This window comes from Pan troglodytes, chromosome 8 (assembly GCF_028858775.2).
Source record: "Pan troglodytes isolate AG18354 chromosome 8, NHGRI_mPanTro3-v2.0_pri, whole genome shotgun sequence".
Lineage (NCBI taxonomy): Eukaryota > Metazoa > Chordata > Mammalia > Primates > Hominidae > Pan > Pan troglodytes.
The window spans coordinates 33,919,179-33,938,743 of record NC_072406.2 but is presented as its reverse complement, the minus strand read 5'-3'; the positions used below and the strand labels follow the sequence as shown (position 1 = coordinate 33,938,743).

At 40.3% G+C, this 19,565-nt stretch overlaps 1 protein-coding gene across 2 annotated transcripts in view; it reads left to right on the top strand.

Annotated features, from left to right (window-relative positions):
• NEBL (nebulette) overlaps positions 1 to 19,565 on the top strand; it is a 180,079-nt gene that overhangs the window by 10,812 nt on the left and 149,702 nt on the right. Inside the window, exon 4 of one of the 2 annotated variants that reach the window (XM_063781456.1) lies at positions 3,906 to 3,993. The exons of the other annotated variant lie outside the window; for it this stretch is intronic. The gene's annotated coding sequence lies outside the window, so the exon portion shown is untranslated. The remainder of the gene's footprint in view (positions 1 to 3,905; positions 3,994 to 19,565) is intronic. 2 annotated transcript variants of the gene reach the window in all.

Below are 19,565 nucleotides of genomic sequence, written 5' to 3'. Positions count from 1 at the left end.
CCTCCGCTTTTCCCCCATCCCCCAACAGGCCCTAGTGTGTGATGTTCCCCTCCCTGTGTCCATGTGTTCTCGTTGTTTGACTCTCACTTAGGAATGAGAACATGCAGTGTTTGGTTTTCTGTTCCTGGGTTAGTTTGCTGAGAATGGAAGTTCTGGCCAGGGCAATCAGGCAAGACAAAGAAATAAAGGTATTCAGATAGGAAAAGAGGAAGTCAATACTTTTGAATTTTAAATTTTTCATGACAGGGCCCAAAATATTCAGGAAATATTTTGCCTTTTAAAAACATACATGCATCTGAAATAGCTGTCTTTGCACATGTGACATATGTGTTTGCCACGTATGCGTAGAGTACACATATGTGTTTGAGGACAGAGCTAGTGAAAGGAAAAGAGAAACATTGGTTTTAGTGCTGTTTGGTTTCCACCTTTGGCGTTCTTGGCCCAGTCTGTGTTAACGACAAACCACTGGGACATCCCCTCAGTGCTGTGGGGTCTTTTCCTGCCAAATATTGTTCTCTTGCAAGATTAAATAGCTGAATCAGTGTGGCCCGAATCTTGATCCTGCTGAGAATATTAAGAATCCTGCAGGTTGTAATACAGATTAGCTGGTGAGAGCTCTGTTGGAGAAATAAAGTGAGTTTCTCTAAATGAATTTAACAACTGCTGTGAACCTTTTTGTGTCCTCCAGCGTGAGTGTGTGTCTGCTGGCAGTTAACCATTTATTCCCCTCATTTTCTCCAAAACTTGTTCTTGTCCACCCCTGTGCCTTTATTGTAAACACTTCCATAACTATTTCACGTTCAGGTTTTGCCAGATAAGGCATTTGATACATTAAATAACTGAGTACTGTGAAGGGTAAGCCATTATTTACTTGATTTACTTAAGGGAGAAAATAATATTTTTTGATATTTATAAAAGGAAAGGTCTAGTGTCATGGGTATAATGAAATAAACTACACCACTGGGTTATTTGGAGTAAACTGACTAGCATATTGGATTCTGATCCTAGGCTTTATGTTACTGGTTGAAAGGCATGAAATATTTAGCAAGAGGCCGGACAGATGGTTAAGATTATTTACATTGCTTCTAACCTCTATCCCATTATTATTTCTGCTTCCAGGGTTAGATGCAAACCATTAAAGACTCTAAATTCTATAAAAAAGATGATACTTACCCCTAAATGAAAGAAATTTAAAAATAGGAACAACACTCAACTCTAAAGCTTGTCCAACCCATGGCCCTTGGGCCACATGGGACCCAGGACAGCTTTGAATGCGGCCCAGCACAAATCCATCAACTTTCTTAAAACATTATGAGATTTATACATGGACCTTTTGTTAGTGTTAACGTATTTTATGTGTGGCCCAGGGAATCCTAAAGATTGGACACCCCTGCTCTAAAGCATAAGACATACAGATAACCTGAAAATAATTCGGTGTTTGTTAGATTGTCTGATTGCAGACTTCTGTGTAAGTTTGTTGAATTCTTTTCTATTTTGAGTGCCCCTTACCTCACTTACGCATGAAGCATGTGCTCAGTCTGCTATGAAGCCGTCCTTCCATCTGCTTCCTACACTATTACCCTTTTGTCTCCTGACACCGTGTGTGTGTGTGTGTGTGTGTGTGTGTGTGTGTGTGTGTGTGTGTGTGTGATTTCTCAGTAAAAATGTCAATGGCTGTGATTTGTAAATAGCAAAGCCTGGCACAATGATAATAAACAACTATGAAGCTCATCAGTGCTGTTTTACTTTTGCAGATTACTCCATCGATTATTACTGTGACTGTTACAATTATATCTTTAGAAGTTAAATATTTAGTTAAATTATTTTGTAGTTGTCATACATACACCAAAAACTGGGAGGTAGTGGGGTGGGGAGGGGAATGTTGTCCTAAGAGAAGGCACAAGAAGAGGGGAGCAGGTGAGTTTGACGCTTTCTAGCCTGCCCTCATACAATAGCCTATGTTTTGCTGTTCTAGCCAATGAGGATATGAGGATGTCAGACAAAGTACCGTCTCATCTTAAATCTGTGCTGCCTGAATACTTTGAAAGTTACCCTACAACTCCCCTAATGCTCTCTATGAAACACTCAGGGCTAGCACCGAGGCATTCTGATCTCTAGTCCAGGTTGCCTTTTGTTTTCGACATATGACTCTTTGAAACTCACATCCACAGGCATTGCTGAAATTCCCAGTCATTCAGAAACAGACTTTCAAGGTGTATTCAAAAAAGGACTCATAAGTATTAAACTGTAAATCCTTCAGATATTATCAGCATCATCCTATTCTCAGGATGCACCCTGTACTCCTGGTTATTTTTTAGGGGACCTTTGTATGTCTCACTACCAAATTCTTTGGAGTCAGTCAGTTTCTGGGGATCTTGGGGTGGTGAGCCTCCTGGCACTTGTATGGGTTCCACAGAAGTAGCTATTAACGATTCAAAAAAACCCATCAGTTTAGGAGGCAAAAAAATAAATGTTATCCTTTGTTAAATGCTGCCAGGATTTCCACATCTAGAATCCCTGATTCCAGCCTCCTGATATTAAGACTCTACCCCACTTTTAGATTGTGGACTATGTTACACATACAAAACAGTTGATAGAAAATATGTCCAGTTTAAAGAATAATAAAATGGGACTGGCGCGGTGTTTGAGACCAGCCTGGCCAACAGCGTGGTGAAACCTCGTCTCTACCAAACATACAAATGTTAGCCGGGTGTGGTGGCGTGCACCTGTAGTCCCAGCTGCTTGGGAAGCTGAGGTGGGAGAATTGCTTGAACTCAGGAAGCAGAGGTTGCAGTGAGCTGAGATCACACTACTGCACTTCAGCCTGGGTGACAGAGCGAGATCCTGTCTCAAAACCAACAAACAAACAAAAAACAAAAATAATAAAATGGGTAGCCACGTAGCTACTCCTGGCTCAAGAAATGGAATATTTGAAAAACCTCTGAAGGTCTTTGTGTGTTCCTTGACTCAGCTTCATCCTGCTAACTACCAGTAGCACGAGGGCCACAGCTTCTTGAAAACATAGATTTTCATAGTGAGCTCCTGAAAAGATGAAAAGATTATTTGAAAATCCAATTTCCATGTGCAGAAACAACATATAGACTTTGGAGGAAACATGATTGGCTCCTTGCTCATACAGCCTATAAGGGCTGCCTCTCACCTTCCTTGTCCTCATTTAGCTGTTCAAGACTCAAGCAGGGGCCTGTCAATCATCTGTGCATCCCTGTTCGTACATAGATGACACCCACATACACGAATAGAGGGAAGAGATGAGAACGAACATTCATGAAGGGCTCTTGTGTGTTGGGCCATCTTTCATGTTTGTTATTTCACTTATTTTTAGCAACAATCCCTGGAAATACTTGTCATTATTCTCATTTCACTGATGAGCAAACTGGCATTTAGAGAGGATAAATGAATTATTTAATTGCATACAATCAGTAAAGAACAGAGCTGGGATTGGAGTCCAAGTTTGTTGGTTTGTTTTTCTTTTTTCTGACCTCAAAGTCCAGTACTTGAATCCTCTACACCAGGATTTTGGGAGCATTGATTATATGTTATATCTGGAGCCCTCGTGCCATAGAGCAAATGTCCAAAGATTTTGGTTTCTTTTTGTCGGTACGGAAGCTAGTGTGTTCTTAAACGGCATTTTGGGGTCTGCATGGTGAGTATTAGGACCAAATTTTGAAATTCCAAATTTCTTAACACTGGGAACCAGACTTTCTTCTCATCCCTAAGGAGAATCTCATTCAGATGTTCCTTTATGTGCTGGGATATAAGAAGGCTTTGCATTTTTCCAGACAATTTACATGTGGTTTATTCATGTGATGCATGATGTTATTAAGGGTTGATGCTTTTTCTCCTTCAGAATATGCTTACTTTACTTGTTCCTCCATTCTCTGAAGGTACCTTTTCTGAGCTTGACACTATCTTAGGAGCTGAGGATACAAGATCTAAGCACAGCCGTCAATGCAGAACACACAACATAGCCTGGTAAGTGTGTTAAGAGTGGGAATTTTTGGAGTACAGAGTAAGGCACCTAACCCTAGCTGGGGTTTGGTGACGGTCCCAGATGGCTTACAGAAGAAAGTGTCCTGAGATGAGTTTTTAAGAATGAATAAGGATAGACACAAGTGAGGACTTGGCAGTGGTGAATGGTGGGTGGCAAAAAACTTTGCATGTAGGGAAACTGCACGTACAGGAATGAAGAATGAGACTGTGTGGTGTTTAATGAGCTGCAAATACTAATTTTATCCTGAAAGTTTTGAAGAGTAACTAAAAAGTATTTTTTAGTAAGGAAATAACCCTACATTTTAGGGTTATTGTTTGTTTAAATATTGAAAGTGCTTAATCTAGTCCTGTGGTCAACTTGGCCCTTATGTGGATTGGATTTCACTCTAATTGTCATATGGGATCTTGTGGCCTCTTATGTCTGACTGTTGAGCCGGGTATGATTATGGCACTAGGATTTGTACATGTCTGCTTTTGGAGAGTAAAAGGGAAACAATTATGATTTCTTGTATCTCTGTATGTTGAAGCGATGCCAATTAAACAGGTAACTTAGGCACTTTTATTGCATTGATTTAGAATTGAATGACAAATGTTGAGCAAAGGTGTCTGTGTGGTTTGTAAATTGGGCAATGGTGTGCTCACGCTCCAACTGTGATACAAGCCTGGTATAGCTAGTCTCAGACATGCTCTCAGGTTGGCAGGTGTGAGAGAGTGCAAACCCATATAAATATGTATGCCTTTAGCCTTGCATGCTGCATTAGTTCTCATACAAATATAGAGAGAAATGCTACATTAGTTCTCATGCAAACACAAAAAATCTCAGTTAAACTAAAATGTCTGCAATGTGGGGTGTTCTGGTAAACCAATTATTATATTTAATTTTATTTATTTATATAATTTATTTTATTTTATTATGAGACAGAGTCTTGGTTGTGTCGCCCAGGCTGGAGTGCAGTCATGCGATCTTGGCTCACTGCACCCTCCGCCTCCCAGGTTCAAGTGATTCTCCTGCTTCAGCCTTCCAAGTAGCTGGGATTACAGGCACCCATCACCACGCCTGGCTAATTTTTGTACTTGTAGTAGAGACGGGGTTTCACCAGGTTGGCAAGCCTGGTCTTGAACTCCAGACCTCAGGTGATCTGCCTGCCTCGGCCTCCCAAAGTGCTGGGATTACAGGCATTGAGCCACTGCGCCCGGCCTATATTTAACTATATTTAAATACAGTTAAGCCTTAACTTTTGTTGTTTTTATTGACTGTGTGTCTGAAAGTTAGATGGTGAACCATAAGGTAGCTAACTTTGACTCCAAAACTTAACCGCCTCTTGTTCATTAAACAGACCAGAGACTAGAACGTAGACATTGATTGACTAGCACAGGTCATTTTAGTGGATATAGATGATCCAAGAGATGGCCCTGGGTCCCTGTTGTCCTCAGGACACTGTCTGGAATTACCATTTTTTGCCAGCTTATGAGGATGCTTGCTTGAGGCCATTTACCTTTGACTCTTAAAGTCAGAATACAGAGAAGTAGGATCCCAGTAACTGAATAGTTTTGAATGACTTAGTTTTACGTGTGTAAGGAATCGAGGACTTGACCCTAGTTAAAGGCAAAGGAAGTTATCTTTGCATTGTAGCAGGACATGTGGGTAAGAAACAAGAAATAACTTCCTATGCTATATGGATTATGTCATAAATTCGTAAGGCTCTTTCAACTTTTTTTTTATTGTTATACTTTAAGTTTTAGGATACATGTGTACAACATGCAGGTTAGTTGCATATGTATACATGTGCCATGTTGGTGTGCTGCACACATTAACTCATCAGTTAACATTAGGTATATCTCCTAATGCTATCCCTCCCCACTCTCCCCAACCCACAACAGGCCGCGGTGTGTGATGTTCCCCTTCCTGTGTCCATGTGTTCTCATTGTTCAATTCCCACCTATGAATGAGAACATGCAGTGTTTGGTTTTTTGTCCTTGTGATAGTTTGCTGAGAATGATGGGTTTCCAGCTTCATCCATGTCCCTACAAAGGACATGAACTCATCATTTTTTATGGCTGCATAGTATTCCATGGTGTATATGTGCCACATTTTCTTAATCCAGTCTTTCATTGTTGGACATTTGGCTTGGTTCCAAGTCTTTGCTATTGTGAATAGTGCTGCAATAAACATACGTGTGCATGTGTTTTTATAGCAGCATGATTTATAATCCTTTGGGTATATACCCAGTAATGGGATTGCTGGGTCAAATGGTATTTCTAGTTCTAGATCCCTGAGGAATCCCCACAGTGACTTCCACAATGGTTGAACTAGTTTACAGTGCCACCAACTGTGTAAAGTATTCCCATTTCTCCACAACCTCTCCAGCACCTGTCGTTTCCTGACTTTTTACTGATCGCCATTCTAACTGGTGTGAAATGGTATCTCATTGTGGTTTTGATTTGCATTTCTCTGATGGCCAGTGATGATGAGCATTTTTCATGTGTCTTTTGGCTGCATAAATGTCTTCTTTTGAGAAGTGTCTATTCATATCCTTCACTCACTTTTTGATGGGGTTGTTTGTTTTTTTCTTGTATATTTGTTTAAGTTCATTGTAGATTCTGGATATTAGCCCTTTGTCAGATGAGTAGATTGCAAAAATTTTCTCCCATTCTGTAGGTTGCCTGTTCACTCTGATGGTGGTTTCTTTTGCTGTGCAGAAGCTCTTTAGTTTAATTAGATCCCATTTGTCAATTTTGGCTTTTGTTGCCATTGCTTTTGGTGTTTTAGACATGAAGTCCTTGCCCATGCCTATGTCCTGAATGGTATTGCCTAGGTTTTCTTCTAGGTTTTTTATGGTTTTAGGTCTAACATTTAAATCTTTAATCCATCTTGAGTTAATTTTAGTAAAAGGTGTAAGGAAGGGATCCAGTTTCAGCTTTCTACATATGGCTAGCCAGTTTTCCCAGCACCATTTATTAAATAGGGAATTGTTTCCCCATTTCTTGTTTTTGTCAGGTTTGTCAAAGAACAGATGGTTGTAGATATGCAGCATTATTTCTCAGGGCTCTGTTCTGTTCCATTGGTCTATATCACTGTTTTGGTACCAGTACCATGCTGTTTTGGTTACTGTAGCCTTGTAGTATTGTTTGAAGTCAGGTAGCATGATGCCTCCAGCTTTGTTCTTTTGGCTTAGGGTTGACTTGGCAAGGTGGGCTCTTTTTTGGTTCCATATGAACTTTAAAGTAGTTTTTTCCAATTCTGTGAAGAAAGTCATTGGTAGCTTGATGGGGATGGCATTGAATCTATAAATTACCTTGGGCAGTATGGCCATTTTCACAATATTGATTCTTCCTACCCATGAGCATGGAGTGTTCTTCCATTTGTTTGTATCCTCTTTTATTTCATTGAGCAGTGGTTTGTAGTTCTCCTTGAAGAGGTCCTTCACATCCCTTGTAAGTTGGATTCCTAGGTATTTTGTTCTCTTTGAAGCAATTGTGAATGGGAGTTCACTCATGATTTGGCTGTCTGTTTGTCTGTTGTTGGTGTATAAGAATGCTTGTGATTTTTGCACATTGATTTTGTATCCTGAGACTTTGCTGAAGTTGCCTATCAGCTTAAGGAGATTTTGGGCTGAGACAATGGGGTTTTCTAGATATACAATCATGTCATCTGCAAACAGGGACAATTTGACTTTCTCTTTTCCTACTTGAATACCCTTTATTTCCTTCTCCTGCCTGATTGCCCTGGCCAGAACTTCCAACACTATGTTGAATAGGAGTGGTGAGAGAGGGCATCCCTGTCTTGTGCCAGTTTTCAAAGGGAATGCTTCCAGTTTTTGCCCATTCGGTATGATATTGGCTGTGGGTTTGTCATAGATAGCTCTTATTATTTTGAGATATGTCCCATCAGTACCTAATTTATTGAGAGTTTTTAGCATGAAAGGTTGTTGAATTTTCTTAAAGGTCTTTTGTGCATCTATTGAGATAATCATATGGTTTTTGTCTTTGGTTCTGTTTATATGCTGGATTACGTTTATTGATTTGCGTATGTTGAACCAGCCTTGCATCCCAGGGATGAAGCCCACTTGTTCATGGTGGATAAGCTTTTTGATGTGCTGCTGGATTTGGTTTGCCAGTATTTTATTGAGGATTTTTGCATCAATGTTCATCAGGGATATTGGTCTAAAATTCTCTTTTTTTGTTGTGTCTCTGCCAGGCTTTGGTATCAGGATGATGCTGGCCTCATAAAATGAGTTAGGGAGGATTCCCTCTTTTTCTATTGATTGGAATAGTTTCAGAAGGAATGGTACCAGCTCCTCCTTGTACCTCTGGTAGAATTCGGCTGTGAATCCATCTGGTCCTGGACTTTTTTTGGTTGGTAAGCTATTAATTATTGCCTCAATTTCAGAGCCTGTTATTGGTCTATTCAGAGATTCAACTTCTTCCTGGTTTAGTCTTGGGAGTTTGTATGTGTTGAGGAATTTATCCTTTTCTTCTAGATTTTCTAGTTTATTTGCATAGAGGTGTTTATAGTATTCTCTGATGGTAGTTTGTATTTCTGTGGGATTGGTGGTGATATCCCCTTTATCATTTTTTATTGCGTCTATTGATTCTTCTCTCTTTTCTTCTTTATTAGTCTTGCTAGCGGTCTATCCATTTTGTTGATCTTTTCAAAAAACCAGCTCCTTGTATTCCTTGATTTTTTGAAGGGTTTTTTGTGTCTCTATTTCCTTCAGTTCTACTCTGATCTTAGTTATTTCTTGCCGTCTGCTAGCATTTGAATGTGTTTACTCTTGCTTTTCTAGTTCTTTTAATTGTGATGTTAGGGTGTCAATTTTAGATCTTTCCTGCTTTCTCTTGTGGGCATTTAGTGCTATAAATTTCCCTCTACATACTGCTTTGAATGTGTCCCAGACATTCTGGTATGTTGTGTCTTTGTTCTCGTTGGTTTCAAAGAACATCTTTATTTCTGCCTTCATTTCGTTGTGTACCCAATAGTCATTCAGGAGCAGGTTGTTCAGTTTCCATGTAGTTGAGCGGTTTTGAGTGAGTTTCTTAATCCTGAGTTCTAGTTTGATTGTGCTGTGGTCTGAGGGATAGTTTTTATAATTTCTGCTTTTTTACATTTGCTGAGGAGTGCTTTACTTCCAACTATGTGGTCAGTTTTGGAATAGGTGTGGTGTGATGCTGAGAAGAATGTATATTCTGTTGATTTGGGGTGGAGAGTTCTGTAGATGTCTATTTAGTCCGCTTGGTGCAGAGCTGAGTTCAATTCCTGGGTAGCCTTGTTAACTTTCTGTCTCGTTGATCTGTCTAATGTTGACAGTGGGGTGTTAAAGTCTCCCATTATTATTGTGTGGGAGTCTAATTCTCTTTCTATGTCTCTAAGGACTTGGTTTATGAATCTGGGTGCTCCTGTATTGGGTGCATATATATGTAGGATAGTTAGCTCTTTTTGTTGAATTGATCCCTTTACCATTATGTAATGGCCTTCTTTGTCTCTTTGATCTTTGTTGGTTTAAAGTCTGCTTTATCAGAGACTAGGATTGCAACCCCTGCCTTTTTATATTTTCCATTTGCTTGGTAGATCTTCCTCCATCCCTTTATTTTGAGCCTATGTGTGTCTCTGCACGTGAGATGGGTTTCCTGAATACAGCACACTGATGGGTCTTGACTCTCTATCCAATTTGCCAGTCTGTGTCTTTTAATTGGAGCATTTAGCCCATTTACATTTAAGGTTCATATTGTTATGTGTGAATTTGATCCTGTCATTATGATGTTAGTTGGTTATTTTGCTCATTAGTTGATGCAGTTTCTTCCTAGCATCGATGGTCTTTACAATTTGGCATGTTTTTGCAGTGGCTGGTACCAGTTGTTCCTTTCCATTTTTAGTGCTTCCTTCAGGAGTTCTTTGAGGGCAGGCCTGGTGGTGACAAAATCTCTCAGCATTTGCTTGTCTGTAAAGTATTTTATTTCTCCTTCACTTAAGAAGCTTAGTTTGGCTGGATATGAAATTCTGGGTTGAAAATTCTTTTCTTTAAGAATGTTAAATGTTGGCCTCCACTCTCTTCTGGCTTGTAGAGTTTCTGCTGAGAGATCAGCTGTTAGTCTGATGGGCTTCCCCTTGTGGGTAACCTGACCTTTCTGGCTGCCCTTAACATTTTTTCCTTCATTTCAACTTTGGTGAATCTGACAATTATGTGTCTTGGAGTTGCTCTTCTTGAGGAGTATCTTTGTGGTGTTCTCTGTATTTCCTGACTTTGAATGTTGGCCTGACTTGCTGGGTTGGGGAAGTTCTCCTGGATAATATCCTGCAGAGTGTTTTTCAACTTGGTTCCATTCTCCCCGTCACTTTCAGGTACACCAAGCAGACATAGATTTGGTCTTTTCACATAGTCCCATATTTCTTGGAGGCTTTGTTCATTTCTTTTTATTCTTTTTTCTCTAAACTTCTCTTCTTGCTTCATTTCATTCATTTGATCTTGCATCACTGATATCCTTTCTTCCAGTTGATCGCATCGGCTACTGAGGCTTGTGCATTCGTCACGTAGTTGTTGTGCGATGGTTTTCAGCTCCATCAGGTCCTTTGAGGACTTCTTTGCATTGGTTATTCTAGTTAGCCATTCGTCTAATTTTTTTCAAGGTTTTTAACTTCTTTGCCATGGGTTCGAACTTCCTCCTTTACCTCGGAGTAGTTTGATCATCTGAAGCCTTCTTCTCTCAACTCATCAAAGTCATTCTCCATCCAGCTTTGTTCCATTGCTGGTGAGGAGCTGCATTCCTTTTAAGGAGAAGAGGCGCTCTGATTTTTAGAATTTTCAGCTTTTCTGCTCTGGTGTTTCCCCATCTTTGTGGTTTTATCTACCTTTGGTCTTTGATGATGGTGACGTACAGATGGGTTTTTGGTGTGGATGTCCTTTCTGTTTGTTAGTTTTCCTTCTAACAGACAGGACCCTCAGCTGCAGGTCTGTTGGAGTTTACTGGAGGTCCACTCCAGACCCTGTTTCCCTGGGTATCAGCAGTGGAGGCTGCAGAACAGCAGACATTGGTGAGCAGCAAATGTTGCTGCCTGATCGTTCCTCTGGAAGTTTTGTCTCAGAGGAGTACCCAGCTGTGTGAGGTGTCATTCTGCCCCTACTGGGGGGTGCCTCCCAGCTAGGCTACTCGGGGGTCAGGGACCCACTTTAGTAGGTAGTCTGTCCATTCTCAGATCTCCAGCTGTGTGCTGGGAGAACCACTACTGTTTTCAAAGCTGTCAGACAGGGACATTTAAGTCTGTAGAGGATTCTGCTGCCTTTTGTTTGGCTATGCCCTGCCCCCAGAGTTGGAGTCTACAGAGGCAGGCAGGCCTCCTTGAGCTGTGGTGGGCTCCACCCATTTCAAGCTTCCCAGCCACTTTGTTTACCTACTCAAGCCTGGGCAATGGCGGGCGCCCCTCCTCCACCCTTGCTGCCGCCTTGCAGTTTGATCTCAGACTGCTGTGCTAGCAATGAGCAAGGCTCCATGGGTGTAGGACCCTGTGAGCCAGGCACAGGATATGATCTCCTGGTGTGCCGTTTGCTGAGACCGTTGGAAAAGTGCCGTATTAGGGTGGGAGTGACCCGATTTTCCAGGTGCCGTTTATCACCCCTTTCTTTGACTAGGAAAGGGAATTCCCTGACCCCTTGTGCATGCTGGGTGAGGTGATGCCTCACCCTGCTTCAGCTCACGCTTGGTGCACTGCACCCACTGTCCTGCACCCACTTTCTGACACTCCCCAGTGAGATGAACCCAGTCCCCCAGTTGGAAATGCAGAAATCATCTGTTTTCTGTGTCACTCACACTGGGAGCTGTAGACTGGAGCTGTTCCTATTCAACCATCTTGTCTCCACCCCCTGGCTCTTTCAACTTTTGAAGTGACCTGTTTCAGCTGAACATTGTACCTCAATCACTATGCCTGTTTTCTCCTACATCTCTCAAGGGAATGATAATATCTGATGCTTATTTTAAGTTGGGAGGATGAATGAATGCATGATGGAAAAGCCCTTTGCGTGACTCAGAAGAAAGTTGCTGTTAAATAAAAATGTGAAATCGAGCTTTCTCAGTGGAGATGGGTACACCAAGGGGTGATTGGCTTTCCTTTTGGGCCTTTAAGAATTTTATTAACATGTAATTGAGAGACATGGGAAAAACAGTTTAGCCTGGTTTGGGAGAGTTGAGGAAGTCTGTTTGCCCTCATGTAGGGCAGGAGAAAGCTGAGCCTATGTCATTGGGCTGCACTTGGCAGGTGCAATTTTAAATCCTTCCAGATCACACATCGAAAGCAAAGTGGTGGTAATTATTCCTAAGGATTCCAAAATGTTTTGCTTTGAAATGCGGATTAATACCAGGCAAAAAACGGGATGTTTGATGAAAGGTCCCATTTCCTTCTTATGCTTTTGTTCTTTTTAAGAGTATGTGATATGAGCTAGTGTTTATGTTGCTGCTGAAAAAGAATCGACCCAAGCTTATTCATAAGGTGGGAGATGTTCAAGCCTATTGAACAGTGTTGGATTACCAGGTCATTTGCAAGGTCAGAAAAGGCAATAATTAGAACAGGCAGAAATTAAACTATAATGAGTGGTAATCCTAAAGAAAATTAAAACACAGAAAACACTGCATTATTTATTTAGATTCAGTGAGAAGTTGCCAAGAAAGAGGCAGCTGGCCTTCTGCTTTTTGGAATGTTTGTACACTAGAGAAGGAGCTGTCCCTTGGATTTAAGCTCTCACTTAATTCTTGCTCTAAGGCCAGACCTAATTGTAAAAGGAAGTGGGGAACAGACATAGTTAACTATGTGATTCAGGACAGAAAAGACATGGGCCAGAGTGACAAGCAGACTGAATTTGGATTCTGCTTATACAGATTTCATAATCATTGTCCACCATTTTTTAGGTTCCATTTGCAATAGCCTGTTAGGCATAAACAGCTGATTTGAGAGACAGAAAAGACTTGAGTTCTGATGCCCACATCTTTTTTTTATTGCCCCTTTTACCATAGGAAATAGAATAATAAAGTGATTCTGTTTCATTCACTTTATTATGTCTAAGTTTCCACATCTGTAAAATGGAAATGAAAATATTTGCAGAGTTTTTATGATAATTAAATATTAGCTCTTACAATATGAGTAAAAGATTTGTCATTGTGCTTAATAATTGATAGTTTTGTTATTATTATGCAATAAACTGAAAATGAAGGAAAGATTTTGGCATGGAAATGCTTTAATTAGTCATGTCATTTTGAATTTGTAGAAGTAGCAGCAGTATTTCCAGTCTTCAAATTTATTGCCATTTGCAACAGTTTATTTTATATTTATTTGGATTTTTTAGAAGGCACATTATTTTGATTACCATCCCTTACAGTTTTAGATATAATATCTTTATTAAATAGTGCTGCAATTTTTTTCTGGAAGCTAATGTCCATTATAGAACTTCCAATGATAAGAGTGGAAGTTGGGCCTATAATGATTCTCATGTATTGAAGGTGAAAAAAATTCTTCTTAGATTATTAGTTCACCAATGAGCTATTTTGCAATTTGAACTCAGGACCCTAAGATTTTTAGATAATTTCCTAATGATTCTTTGCATCCTTACAAGCATTGTGATAAGCATCAAGATTATTTAAGATGAGATGGAGAAAACCGTATATTTCTTCTGAAATTCTGTATTTTAATTTAAAGAGGTAACAGTGTTTTAATTCTGCTTCCATTTCATTAAAAGGCACAGATTCCAGATTCAGTCTCTCATTGCACAGTATCCTTGCAAAGGAGGAGATCTGCCAATGTCCGTGTGATTTCCAGGCGATGCAAATATTTTAAGGCTCACTACCGAGGGGAGCATGTTCTTGGGGGTGTTCTCAGTTCTGTTATCTGCATTCTTCCATGTGGTGCTTAGTGAATTCGATGAAGAGATGTTGATAATCGTCTGCTGCCTTACTTGATATTAGCATCACTTGTAGGCTCACAGTTGCCATTTGTCCTGTTAAGCACAGTCTTGAGAAGATTCAAAATTTCTGTTATTTTTTATCCAGAAATGAATCTATGTTGTGTTCTTTGTTATTGATACCCATGTTGTATATTATACAAAATCTCCATCTGAGAGGAGATGGTGGACGCTTCCTCAGGGTGACTTTTATAATACTTACCACACTGTGTTGAAGGACTGATTGAATTTCCTCTCTTTCCAGCCAGGTAGACTGTGGTTCTTTGAGCTCAGGGAATGTGGCCAGTAATACTTTTAACCCCAGCACCAGACATGGTACCTGGCATGTATTGGCCTTCAGTAAGTGTTTTAACGAATAAATAAAATCGTGTGGCACTTTGCTTCACTATTGCACAGCATGCCAGTTTATTTCCAGATTCATTTCCAATCACAACTCTTGACCTATCTTGATACTCTCCTAGATCTCTCTTCCCATTTTGTTCCTGATAGAAATGTTGCTGTGTCTTAAAGATTTGTCTGTTAACGAAATAGTAGGTGCATTTTATGTGCTGTGGTTGCACCTTATATGAGTCAGGAAGTTAGCTGCTGAAATAAACAACCTTCAGATCTCAGTACAATAGAGGTTTATTTTACTCTGACACTACAAACCAACACAGCTTGTTAGCAGAGAGGGGGCTTAAAAGGGCTCTGTTCCATGCAGTCATTCAGGGATCCAGGCTCCTTCTGTCTAGCACCTCTGGTATCCAGTGGGGCCATGGCATTCTGCATCTGGTGTGCAGTCAGGCAAAGAGCGGGCCCATCGTGGATAGCACGGGTTTCAGGTTCAGTCTGGAAGTCATGCACGTCACGTCCATCCATATTCCACAGGCTAGAATTCAGTTTTGTGGACTCACTTCACTGTGGAAGGCTCAAAATGTGGAGTGGTGTGCCAAGGAGAATGACTAACGAGTCTGTGTTAGTGCACAATAGTAAGACCCTGTGGCACACTCTTTGATCAAAAAGCACATCCTTTGAGACTAGGCAGAAATAGTCCCAAACACTTTATATATCCCTTCAGCTCCTGAGATGCTTGTCATATTCTCATGACAGCCGAATTTGAGTTTCAAGGAGACCTAGGCACTCTCTATAATAGAAGGAATACTTCGGGCTCAGAACCCATCTTCTTTGCCTTTTGTTTTGACCGTAGACCTGTCTGTGAAGTCTTGCTCAGTCACAGATGAGACTAAAGTCCAGTCTGAAGCAGGGAGTGAGAACTTGCAATCATTTCATAAATCAGGCACAAAAAGTTGAAGTGTAAAATGGGGCCTTTTTTTAAATTTCAACGTTAATGAAAACATATTTTAAAATCAACCTGTACTTTTACAAAAAATACAAAAGTAAAGATAGTGAAACTGATAAGTGTACCCAGCTGGCCATATACTGAACTGAGAAACTCTGCATAGTTGGTGACAAGGAAATGGCTTCTTAAACATTCATCTCCCCAAGATAAGAACCGTCCCCACTTGAGAACTAGAACTGAGTGGAGGACACCTGCCAATGTCATTTGTGTTGTATCTGAATTCACCAAACCGTGAGGCTTTATTGTATTTTCTTATGTAATTTTCTTTTTTTTGTTTTTGAAATGGAGTCTCCCTCTGTCACCCAGTCTGGATGCAATGCAATGGTGTGATCTTGGCTCACTGCAACCTCTGCCTCCCAGGTTCAAGTGATTCTTTTGCCTCAGCTTCCCAAGTAGCTGGGATTACAGGCACGTGCCACCACACCCGGCTAATTTTTGTATTTTTAGTAGAAATGGGGTTTAGCCATGTTGGCCAGGCTGGTCTTGAACTCCTGGCCTCAGGTGATCCACCTGCCTTGTCCTCCCAAAGTGCTGGGATTATAGGTATGAGCCACCGCACCCGGCCTTCTTCTGTAACTTTTTAAGGTTTATATTTACCTGCCACTCCTGAGAGTGAGTCAGTCATATAGTCTAGTAGTGTACAGGTAAGTTTTGAGGCTATTTTCTGAAAATAACTTTGGAGTCATATTTGTTGTGAAAAAACTAGTTCTTAAGGGCATCTGATGGCTTAAAAAATTGACACTTTCTTTCAGGGTCACAGGTAACAATTTATAAATTTACTATAAAAAAGGGCTTAATTAGTTTTTGGGTCAGGAGGAACTGATGCAAATGGTGAACCATAAGTAATCTAAAGGCTTCAAATCATTTCTAGTGATCCCCAGTTCATGCCCACAGAATGGCAAACACATCGAGAGAATCTAGGTTCTTCTAATCGATTGTACCTTTTTTTTTGTCATGCAAACTTGTGCATGTATTTTCTGAAATGTTAATGCAGTTAGTATCTAATGTACCTCATTTATGCAATTGGATATTTCATAAATGGGTTTTCTGCATGCAAGCATTTGTACACATTAATATTTATGCAAGTATTCAAATCAATGCAAGGGCATCTGTCTGAATCTGTGATGAAAATATGCATATGCATGAACATTTGTACTGGGGGATAAGTCCCCAAAGTTAGGGATTGCTGAGGTTACAGTTTTCAACTTTTGTCCTTTTGGCAAACTTTTCTTGATTAGGAAAGGCATGTGAAGGAATAGCACAATGATTAGTATCGACAAATAAAATGGTTTTATGTAAATATACTTAATAGCAAGTCTATTGAAGTTCCTTTAATCAGTAATATGATTTTTAGAAAATGCTATTTTAGAATGTATAGCAGTTTTCAGCAAGAATACTTATTCTTTTTTTAAAATTTTTTAAAAAATTTTACTTTAAGTTCTGGGATACATGTGCAGAATGTGCAGGTTTGTTACATAGGTATACATGTGCCATGGTGGTTTGCTGCACCTGTCAACCCATCATTTAGATTTTAAGCCCTTCATACATTAGGTGTTTGTCCTAATGCTCTCCCTCCCCTTTCTCCCCCACCCCCCGCCCCCAGGCCCTGGTGTGTGATGCTCCCCTCTTTGTATCCATGTGTTCTCATTGTTTAACTCCCACTTGTGAGTGAGAACATCTGGTGTTTGGTTTTCTGTTCCTGTGTTAGTTTGCTGAGAATGATGGCTTCCAGCTTCATCCATGTCCCTGCAAAGGACATGAACTCATTCTTTTTTAAGGCTGCATAGTATTCCATGGTGTATACGAAGGGCACTTATTCTTATATATGAGTATGGGAGACAGGTACGATATGGTGGTTTGGACTAAGCTGGCGGCCACTGGAATGGAGAAAAGAAGATGAATTTAAGTTTTGCCTTGGAGATAGATGGATAAAACATGCTGAAGAATGAAATGTTTGTAATGAGGGAGTAGAGGAAACAAGAATGTCTCCTAGAATATTGTTTCTAGTAAATGGGTGAGTGGTGTGGCCAGTTAGCTTAGATGAGGAAGACCAGGGAAGGAATACATGAAAGAATATGCGGTTAGTAATAAAATAATTTGTGTAAGAAATGTTTGATTTCTTTATTATTTCTTTCCTTACTTAGGCTTGAGTTTGACCTCTAGAAATAAATAGGCTTGGTTAGTGTGAGACTTTCTTTACCTCCTTCCAGATGCACATAAGGATGTAAAGGATGATAGAATATGGGGCTGGGGTGGGGAAGAAGGGTTTTGATTTCAGGTTCTTGATGGTCACTGTTGAGACCCTCGTCCATGTCATGTCAGGTGGCTCTAACTTCTGCGCCCTGCATGGGCCGGAGACTCTTTCCCAGGTTGGAAACTCCAGCGTCTGGGATTGACCGCCCTAGGCAGGCCAAGGAGCCTCCCCCAGGAGGCCTGGACTTTTTCCAGGCCACAGCCATGGGGCAAAGGGACTGACAGTCCTCATTCCTTGATGATCTACTGACTCTCATCCCATATCTTTGTTAGTTTAGAGGAACATTTCTCTTTGATCTCTTATATTTTCAATTCTGATTTGTCCATTTATTAGTTTCAAATGGCAAAGTGTTTCTCTTAATTTATAAACTTATTTATATACTGGTAAAGCTCCAGTCTTCTATGTTAACAGTTTATGGCAGGCCAAGAATAAACAGAGTTGATTCTGAAACATCAGTTTTGCAGTTTAAAGATGTGTTAAAGATTTTTTTTTTTAAATCTCATTGCAGAAGAATTTAATATCTACCAGCTGTTTAGAAGGATTGAGAATTATGGTGTATCTTTGTCATACTTTGGTAACATCTTCCCAGTGAAATTTTGGTTAGTTTATTTTGAGCTGAAATGCTAGAGAGTTTATTTTTTTTTTCTTATGGGAAAGGAAAGGTTGAGAAAATTATGAATGACTGAGGTGTCAATCTGAAAGGACTGGCTTGCTCAGAGTTGTGATGTCTTTTCTGAAAGCCTAAACAGTACTGATTTTCCACGATTGACTGGAGTAAAGGTACAGGCATTTGTTTCTATGTTTTATATGTTTAGGGTAAGGCTGTGACTGTCCACACAACAGACGTCGATTGGTTAGATGTTCCAGATTGCAAATGGACATACAATATTGCCTACTTTGAATGTTTTCCAGTTAGCATCTTTCTAGGCAAACCTTATGGTATGGGATTTGGGTCCTGGGTCTCCATGCTCCTGTGTGGTAAAAGAGGATTAGAATCATTTGTAAGGAAGATTTTGTCTCTCCTATTGGCATTTATGTGGCTCATGTCTAAGTAGAAGCCATCTATTTAGGCTCAAGGCAGAAGGGGTAGCAAGTGGGGAAGTTCTGCAGTGAAAAGGAGCATGGTGTGTCATCAGTGGAGAGAAAGCTGGACTGAGCAAAAGGGGAACTGGTGTAGGATTTAGTAGGAGAGACTAGGCAGGGCCATGGTAGAGCTAGGATTTTACTGTCACTGTCATGAAAGTTTTGAAGTAAAGGTATGATACAATTTAATTTGCATTTTCAAAAAGACTACCTTTGCTGATGTCTAGGAAAAATGGGTTTTATGGTGCAAGAATGTACACAGAGAATGAGTACAGGAGACACGTGAGATAGGGTGGTTTGGACTAAGCTGGTGGCCATAGAAATGGAGAAAAGAAGATGAATTTAAGTTTTGCTTTGGAGATAGATCCAATAAAACGTGTCGAAGGATGAAATGTTTGTAATGAAGGAGTAGGGAAAACAAGAACGTCTCCTAGAATTTTGTTTCTAGTAAATGAGTGAGTGGAATGGCTAGTCAGCTTAGATGAGGAAGACTAGGGAAGGGATAAATTAAAGGTAGACACATTTTGGTTGGATGTGGACATCTAAATGGAGGTGGCCGTTAAGCTGTTCTCTCTACTAGTGTGAAACTCAGGGGAGAAGGCAGAGAAGAGGCATAAATGTGAGAGTCATCAGCACCTAGATGGCATTTACAACCCTGGAATAAGGTGAGATCACCCAGCGAGAAAGTTTAGATAGAAATGAGAAGTGGCCCAGTACCAAGCCTGAAGCTCTCTAACCTCAATTTTTTATTTTTATTTTTTATAGACTTAGAAGGTACAGGTGCAGTTTTGTTAAATACATATATTGCACAGTGGTGAAGTCCAGGCTTTTAGTGTAACTGTCACCCCAATAGTATACACTGTACTCATTAGTATACCCTGTACTCATTTGGTAATTTCTCATCTGTCATCCCCTCCCACCCTCCCCACTTTCCAAG